Below are 7500 nucleotides of genomic sequence, written 5' to 3'. Positions count from 1 at the left end.
GAACACACATGTCTCTCCTCTGCACACTCACACTGAGCTGTGCACAGGTTGAGGCAGCTTCAAGTAAGAAATTCTTCATATCAGTTTTTCGAGAATTGTATAAAAAACTGTATCTAAGAACATTAGGAAAACAAAAATTGAGCATCATTTCATTGTGTGGCCTTTTATTTCTGTATATGCAGTGAATGTGATCAATAGATCTCTAAATTCCAGACAATTCAGAAAAATTTGTTTACACTCAATTTTTTACAACAGTTTACTCCACCCCTTCTAAGGTTTACTGATTTGGGGGAAATATGTCTCTTTTCTGATTCCTCAGGGCATGCATGAAAATTTCACAACTGAATGTCAATATAAATTGGAAACTAAACCGGTATACAATGAATCACCATGAAACTGCTACGTGTGCTTAGGTGAGTCATTGCTACATTTATCATCTTCAAGGGTATCTGCTGTATCATGAAATAAGAACAAGTGCAGCTGTTTTACCGTCCTGACTTGAAACATAACATCTGTTCTACCCACACAACCAGCTTCTCAATCTTTTAAAATATGTATTCTTTTCAGTGAGTAAATATTCTTCATCGAGTTATTCATGAGAATTTTAATTCTTGGTTGTTAGAGCAATCAGCCAAACTTAATATAGCAAAACACATGTTTTACCTTCTGCTTCGCAAGTTGTCTTCTTTTTCACTAAAGTAAGGAGGGTGTATACAGACCCGAAACAAATCTTGTACCTGTTCTGCTTTTTCAAAAAATTATATGGACAGATATCAAATGCTATTCGATGGATTATTGGAGTGATACCTTTCTTATTTTCTTCAACTTTCCCCGGTTCTCAGTTTTCTATTGATTTTCAATTCACTCTTTACTCTCCTCTTCGACAGGTGTGTCCTAGCAGTCGTATAGCTTCTTTTCATGGCATAGTTTATCAGCAGCATTACATTAACCTGATTACTTACAACCTTTCAAATGTTGGATCATCAATTTTATTCTACAGCCAGATGTAACATTTACTGCTTTTATTTCTTCGATGATTCTGTCATAAGTAGTTTTACAATCTTATAAAGTATGGAATGGAATGGAATACAGAGTTTAGGCCAAAGGCCTGGCACTGGGACCTATAAGGCCATTCAGCGCTGGAAAGGAAATTGAGAATAGGTAGGTATGAAAGGTGTAACAGGAGGGAAACCTAGCATCGGCACTATGAAATAATTGTTATGAGAGGGTGGATAGCAAGATGGAAGAAAGATAATATGAATGAAGGTACAGTAAAAGGAATGAAAGGGGTAGCAGCTAGGGGCCGAAGGGACGTTGCAAAAAACCTTTAGTAATGCCTAAAGTGCACCCTGTGAGGTGCACTGACGGCACTAGCCCCCCTACGAGGATACAGTATGGTTTCTATGCTTTCAATTGATCTGAGAGAATTCAGTTAAACCGTGATTATTCAAATAATTTAAATACAAGGATCTGTCAAGAAGATTATTCTAAATCTTTATTATCCAACCAAAGACTGATCTAATTACTATTGGAAATGTTTGTTTACATCAGTAATTTTAAGGAGCTTCTTATCGTAGAATTGGTGGTCTTATCTTTTTCGTTTCTGCTGCAACACAGTATATACCTAAAGTGTGGCTTTGAATGTGGACATGACTCATTTTACAAGGATTTGAACACTTAAAACAATTGTATTTGGAATCTACTGTAACCTCAACAGTGCCGACTATGTTTAATCGCTAGTCGAAGAAAATGGTTTTGGCACATTACCTTCGCACTGGAAATGACCACACAAACCGGCAATGTAACTGGAAAATAGTTTATTAACAAGCATAATATACTGCCTGTCAAAACAAATTTTATCTCTATGATCATCAGTTTCTTGTTGTAGTTACTCATTACAACGCAAGACAACAAAGCTATACATGCTTCAGAAGAATATGTCGGGTATGAATGAACAAAAAACAACACATATAGTAGAATAAACGTATGGCAAAGTGAACTCTGTTCATATGAAGCTGTTATGTGCGAAGTTTTACAGTAAAGGAAAAAAGCAGTGTATGACGTAATAGAAACTAAAGAAAACTTACAATAGAACAGAAAAGAAGACATATGGAGGGCGTTTGAAGTATTGAATGCGATTTGCTGAGCGTTACTGCAAGTTTTTACGATGAAAATGGAGAATGTGTAAACTGGAGGGTGATTGGTTTGGTATGCAAGTGGGTATGAGAGGGTATGAAACTTGAGTATGTTATTTTTATGTTTTTTTTTTATTATGAATCGAGTTAGCTAATAAATCAGAGAATAGATACTAAATGCATATTGAGACGGTAATATTACACCGTTGATAAGGGATAACAAAGAATAGCCGAAGTAAGTAGCAGTGAAAGACTTTGAAAGAATATACAGCATATAAATCTGTGTTGGGTGCAAAAATGTATGAAAAGGAGATTTGATTTGAAACCATTTTGGTTTGCACCTATACTGACATTATTCATTGTTGAATCAATCCTAGAATGTTGTAATTCTTTTGTCGTCCTTATACACATAATTAATCAATTTCTTTTTAACGCTGACCTAATTTTGTTGTGTAACTTCCAACATTTTCCTCATTTACAGGAAAAATAGTACTAGAGTACTTCAATCACAGGGTTCAATTTGTATTATTATTGTGGAGTTATTTACTACTCATTAATTTTGTGCATCCATTCGGATTTCTCGAGGAGTTCTTCAAAAATAATTAAGCTTATGCTTTCATTTCGATCATTTGGAGATTTGCTTGGATTTTATATTTTTTTAAGTTGCTCAACATATATTAGTACTGACGAACAATTTTCACTGCGTTTTTTAATTATTGTAGTAAGACTTACTTTACTTATCCATTATCCTAATGCTCTTCCCTTTTAGGTATTTAATAATCTGAAGACGAGATTAAAAAGTAACCAAACATTTATGCATACGCATGGCATTTGAAATATTTGTGTTTAAAACTTCGAGTAAAAGCTGGAATTAGTGAAGAATACAGTAGGTTAACAGGTACTGGGAATTAACTAACTGCTAACGGACTTCCAAACAAAAAAACTGACAGCTGAGCTACACATCTGCCTTAGTAATTGCCATTTAAAAGGGTCTTTGGGGGGTTGGAAGATACATAGTTTCCTTAATACATTCCTCGTCCATTCATAACCGGTATGTCCATTGCTGGTACCATCAGACAGTGACCCTTCATACCAATTCACCGTAAAAATAAATGAACTTTCGTCAATGTACAAACACACACACCCACACACAATGTGTGTGATGTATGCAAGTGTAAGTGTGTGTGTGTGTGTGCGTGTGTGTGTGTGTGTTTTATGAGACTGCGCTGGGTTGCAGTAAAATATGCAAAGAAAGTCCGCAAAGAATAAATCTCTAAAACCACAAGATAAAATTGCTGAGCAGCAAGAGCAGCTATCCCGATTGATTAACTTCGGTTATTTACCGTCAGCTCCAAAAAACTACTATATCTGATGTCATTATTTCCAACAGAGTAAAAATACAAAAACACGCTGCTATTCTTTTTTAACAAATATAAAGCAAACTATGACCTCAGGTAAATAATCTCCTCGTCAGTTCTAACGTCCGAGAACAGTGGTAGAATAATGTTGCAAATAAATTAATCTATGTATTCTAGTATATTAGGTATACACAGTCCTAAATTTTCATTTCATTTCCACAGTTAACGTCGAAGTGAATCCGAAGCCTACTTCAAGATCAGGAGGCTTCAACTGTGGATGAAATCTGGAAATCTTCATTGTGCGGTATTTGGGTTTTATAGCTTTCAAGATGAAACAACGCAACAGATGATGTACTGAGTCCCGCCAACTGTCGTAGATATTCATCCTATCTCTAAGGAATCATTAAGTTTTGGGGATATTGTAACTTTGAATCATAACATTTTAGAATGTTTGCTTTGCTTTTTGAGCTATTTATGCTTAATGCTTTATGGTTAACTCATAGGAAACACCTTCACTGGTTAAGCTCACCTTACACAAGGCAATATGGTATGTTCTAAACATAAATAAGTCTTACATCCACGAACAGCTCTTCGGATCTCTATTTTCGGTAAGTATCAGGGAAAATGTCACGTTATGTATGAAGCTGAAATCTGCGTGTACTTGATAATGAGTATGAAAATGTTTAGATATCACAATGCATAATTTTCATAATGCTGAGGATAAATTATGTGGTCTCTCGCTTTTCAAGGTGGGAATCTACCAACCACTTACTTCCTAAAGACTTCAACAGTTACTATTGTAACAGTTTAGATGCAGCAGGTAAAACCACCTTTATAATTCATGACCCGCCATTCTTTACAGTACCTCCGAGTACTACAGCCGGAACCACCGCAACAGCAGTTAAAAGGCTATTCTGCGGTAAGGCAAGCTCTGTGCATTCTTACAATGCTCATGTATTTATGTTTACTTGTATGGCTTTAAAATAATAACAATCATACTTTAAATGAACCTTATATATTATATATATATATATAATATATACACACATGTATATATATAGGCATGTATATACATACATATATATATATATATATATATATATATATATATATATATATATATATATGCAGTTATGCACACAAAAGGCTAATCAGCAGTACATCAAAATCATGTGGCTTGGACATCTTAAATAATAACAATCATACTTTAAATGAACCTTATATATTATATATACATACACACACACACACACACACACACACACACACATATATATATATATATATATATATATATATATATATATATATATATATATACAGTTATGCATACACGAAAAGCTAATCAGCAGTACATCAAAATCATGTGGATTGGACATCTTAGCTGTTTGTGAATCACGGTATAAAGGAATGGGAAAACAGACTAGAGAGCAGTAATGTGTATATTCATTCAGGAAGCAAAGATGGAACTGCTACAGAAGGAGTAAGCGCAATCAGCTTCAAATGAAGAAAATCAACTAACTCAGTGATAATCAGTGATTTAGAAGTAGATAACAGCTTTCAAAGCAGAGCAAATTTGAATATTATAGTGTGCTATGCACCAACGAATGGGCTCTCCAAAGAAATACGAGAACGAGAATTCTTATTAGCAAAATGAATGCAAAAGTTGATAGGAACAATAATGTATGCAGGACGTGATTGTCAAGGAAGGCCTGGGAGGAACTGAGAGAAAAAATGGTATGCAAATTATCGTTATGTGTGCTAAAAAATTTCGTAATTGGTGGCACTTTTTTTCAACACAAGAGCGTCCATAAATTCACTTGGACATCTTCAGTTGTCAGTCATAGGACCAAACAGATTACACAGCTCTTAATCAATAAGAAAGAGACAAAAATGTGATGAATGTTAAGAGCTACAGAGGAGCATATGGCAGCACTAATCACCAGCTTTTCATTGTCACACTACAGCTGAAATTATGGCAACATTCATCACTAACTTTTCATCGTCACACTGCAGCTGAAATTATGGCAACATTCATCACCAACTTTTCATTGCACACTAAAGCTGAAATTATGGCAACATTCATCACCAACTTTTAATTGTCACACTGCAGCTGAAATTATGGCAACACTCATCACTAACTTTTCATTGTCACACTGCAGCTGAAATTATGGCAACATTCATCACCAACTTTTAATTGTCACACTGCAGCTGAAATTATGGCAAAATTCATCACTAACTTTTCATTGTCACACTGTAGCTGAAATTACGGCAACATTCATCACCAACTTTTAATTGTCACACTGCAGCTGAAATTATGGCAACATTCATCACCAATATTTCACTGGCACACTAAAGCTGAAATTAAGAAAGCTCAACAAAAAAGTTGACAGAGTGAGTTCTGTACAATATATCTTCTTCAAAAAGGACATGGAGAACCTTTTGCAACTGAATGTTGAAACAGATTTGCAGTTCTAGAAACCATATTTGACGAAGTGTAGACAATGAATGATAACTGGGTTAACATCAGGAATGTGTATCTGTCTTCTGGAAAAGAAGTACTAGGATATGGGGCAACAAGATGGAAACCTTGAATATTGCATGAGACCTGGATACAGAAGACAAAGAAAAATAGAACATGCAAAGTGTTCTGTGAAGTTACATGAATATCAAGAAGAACTGAGGAAGTGACTGGAAAAATGTTAGGATGATCCTAGCAAAGCCAGGCACTAAGGAAGTGGCATCTGTGTTATGGTAGCCTAGTCACTACTGAAAACAACTATAGATGAAACGAAATGAGGAAAATACCTTTAAAAGGGAGAGAATGGGTCATTAATAATCTCAGAACTTCTTTGTGAGGTCATGAATGAAGATATATGACGGGAATATTTTGACTGATACATCAAAAGCTGAAGAAGACCCGAACATACTAATAATTTATTCACGGAATCTGAAGTGGGATCGGTAAAAGAAGAAAATTACAGATGTGATTTTAGGTGAAAATTAAATGACACCTTCTATACTGACAGAACTGTTTATAGATTACACAGAAATTAACCATGATGACTTGCTATTGAAGCCATAGGAAATATTCAATGGAAAGGTGAACTTACTGATGTGATAATTATAGAAGCATTGCGCTTACATCAGTTGTGATGGAAATGTTCTTTATATTCATTTACAACGCGCCAGGGGAAAAAATTGATAAAAAAAATATTCAGGGATGAAAACCCTGATTTTTGAAAAGGTAGGAGTTGCACAGATCAAGTATTTGTGTTAAAACACATTGTGCAGCATGGTATATATATCTTTAAAATCTGTAAAGCTAGCTGAGAGAATCTATGAATAAAGTATATTAAGATTAAATTCAAAGTTAATCGTAGTGAATCGTGTTACATGAATTTGGATTAAGTACAGTGGGACGGTACAGCGGGACGTTAAGCTACCTTTGCTGCTTGCTCTTCCCACGGATTTCATAATGGACAAAGAAGTGGGAGAAGGAAGAAAAAGGTCAGAATGAAGTATCGACAGAAAAGACAGACTTACAATATGCAGACGATGTTTCATTTATCAAAACACCCACAAGATTTACGAAGCTCTCTTAATAGACTGCATCATATGGAACTTGAGGTAAATCTAAGAAGAAATAATGAGGACAGTATATGCACAATGGGATGAAATAACAGTAGGAAGGAAAGGGATTATTATATTATAGTAAAGTCTTTCACCTAATTAGGAACAATGAGATCCAATGCAGGTTCTCTTGAGCTGGAACTCCGGGAACGCTACAAAGGGCAAATCAAACAATGGGCAGGCTAATAAGATACGGTGATCACACTGACTGAAACTGCATACTGGTCTTTTGTATAATTTTAATTTATGAAATTAAAATTCTACAAAAGACCAGTAATGATAGGTGTTGCTCTACAGACATGTCGTACTATGACAATGAAACCAAATTTTGTCGATTTCAGACTTTAAAAACAATGTTAGGAGGCAGACGGGAG

General features: G+C 35.0%; 1 protein-coding gene and 1 long non-coding RNA gene across 2 annotated transcripts in view; one reads left to right on the top strand and one right to left on the bottom strand.

Moving 5' to 3' along the window:
- LOC136834089 (uncharacterized) overlaps positions 1–7500 on the bottom strand; it is a 142111-nt gene that overhangs the window by 31340 nt on the left and 103271 nt on the right. The window lies entirely within an intron of this gene.
- Positions 4331–7500, top strand: part of LOC136834088 (clotting factor G beta subunit-like) — a 12265-nt gene continuing 9095 nt past the window's right edge. The window contains exon 1 of the mRNA XM_067096348.1: positions 4331–4412. The gene's annotated coding sequence lies outside the window, so the exon portion shown is untranslated. The remainder of the gene's footprint in view (positions 4413–7500) is intronic.

This window comes from Macrobrachium rosenbergii, chromosome 53, assembly GCF_040412425.1.
Source record: "Macrobrachium rosenbergii isolate ZJJX-2024 chromosome 53, ASM4041242v1, whole genome shotgun sequence".
NCBI classification, from domain to species: Eukaryota; Metazoa; Arthropoda; class Malacostraca; order Decapoda; family Palaemonidae; genus Macrobrachium; species Macrobrachium rosenbergii.
Note: the sequence above shows the minus strand (reverse complement) of the source record. Positions and strands in the feature narration are given on the sequence as shown.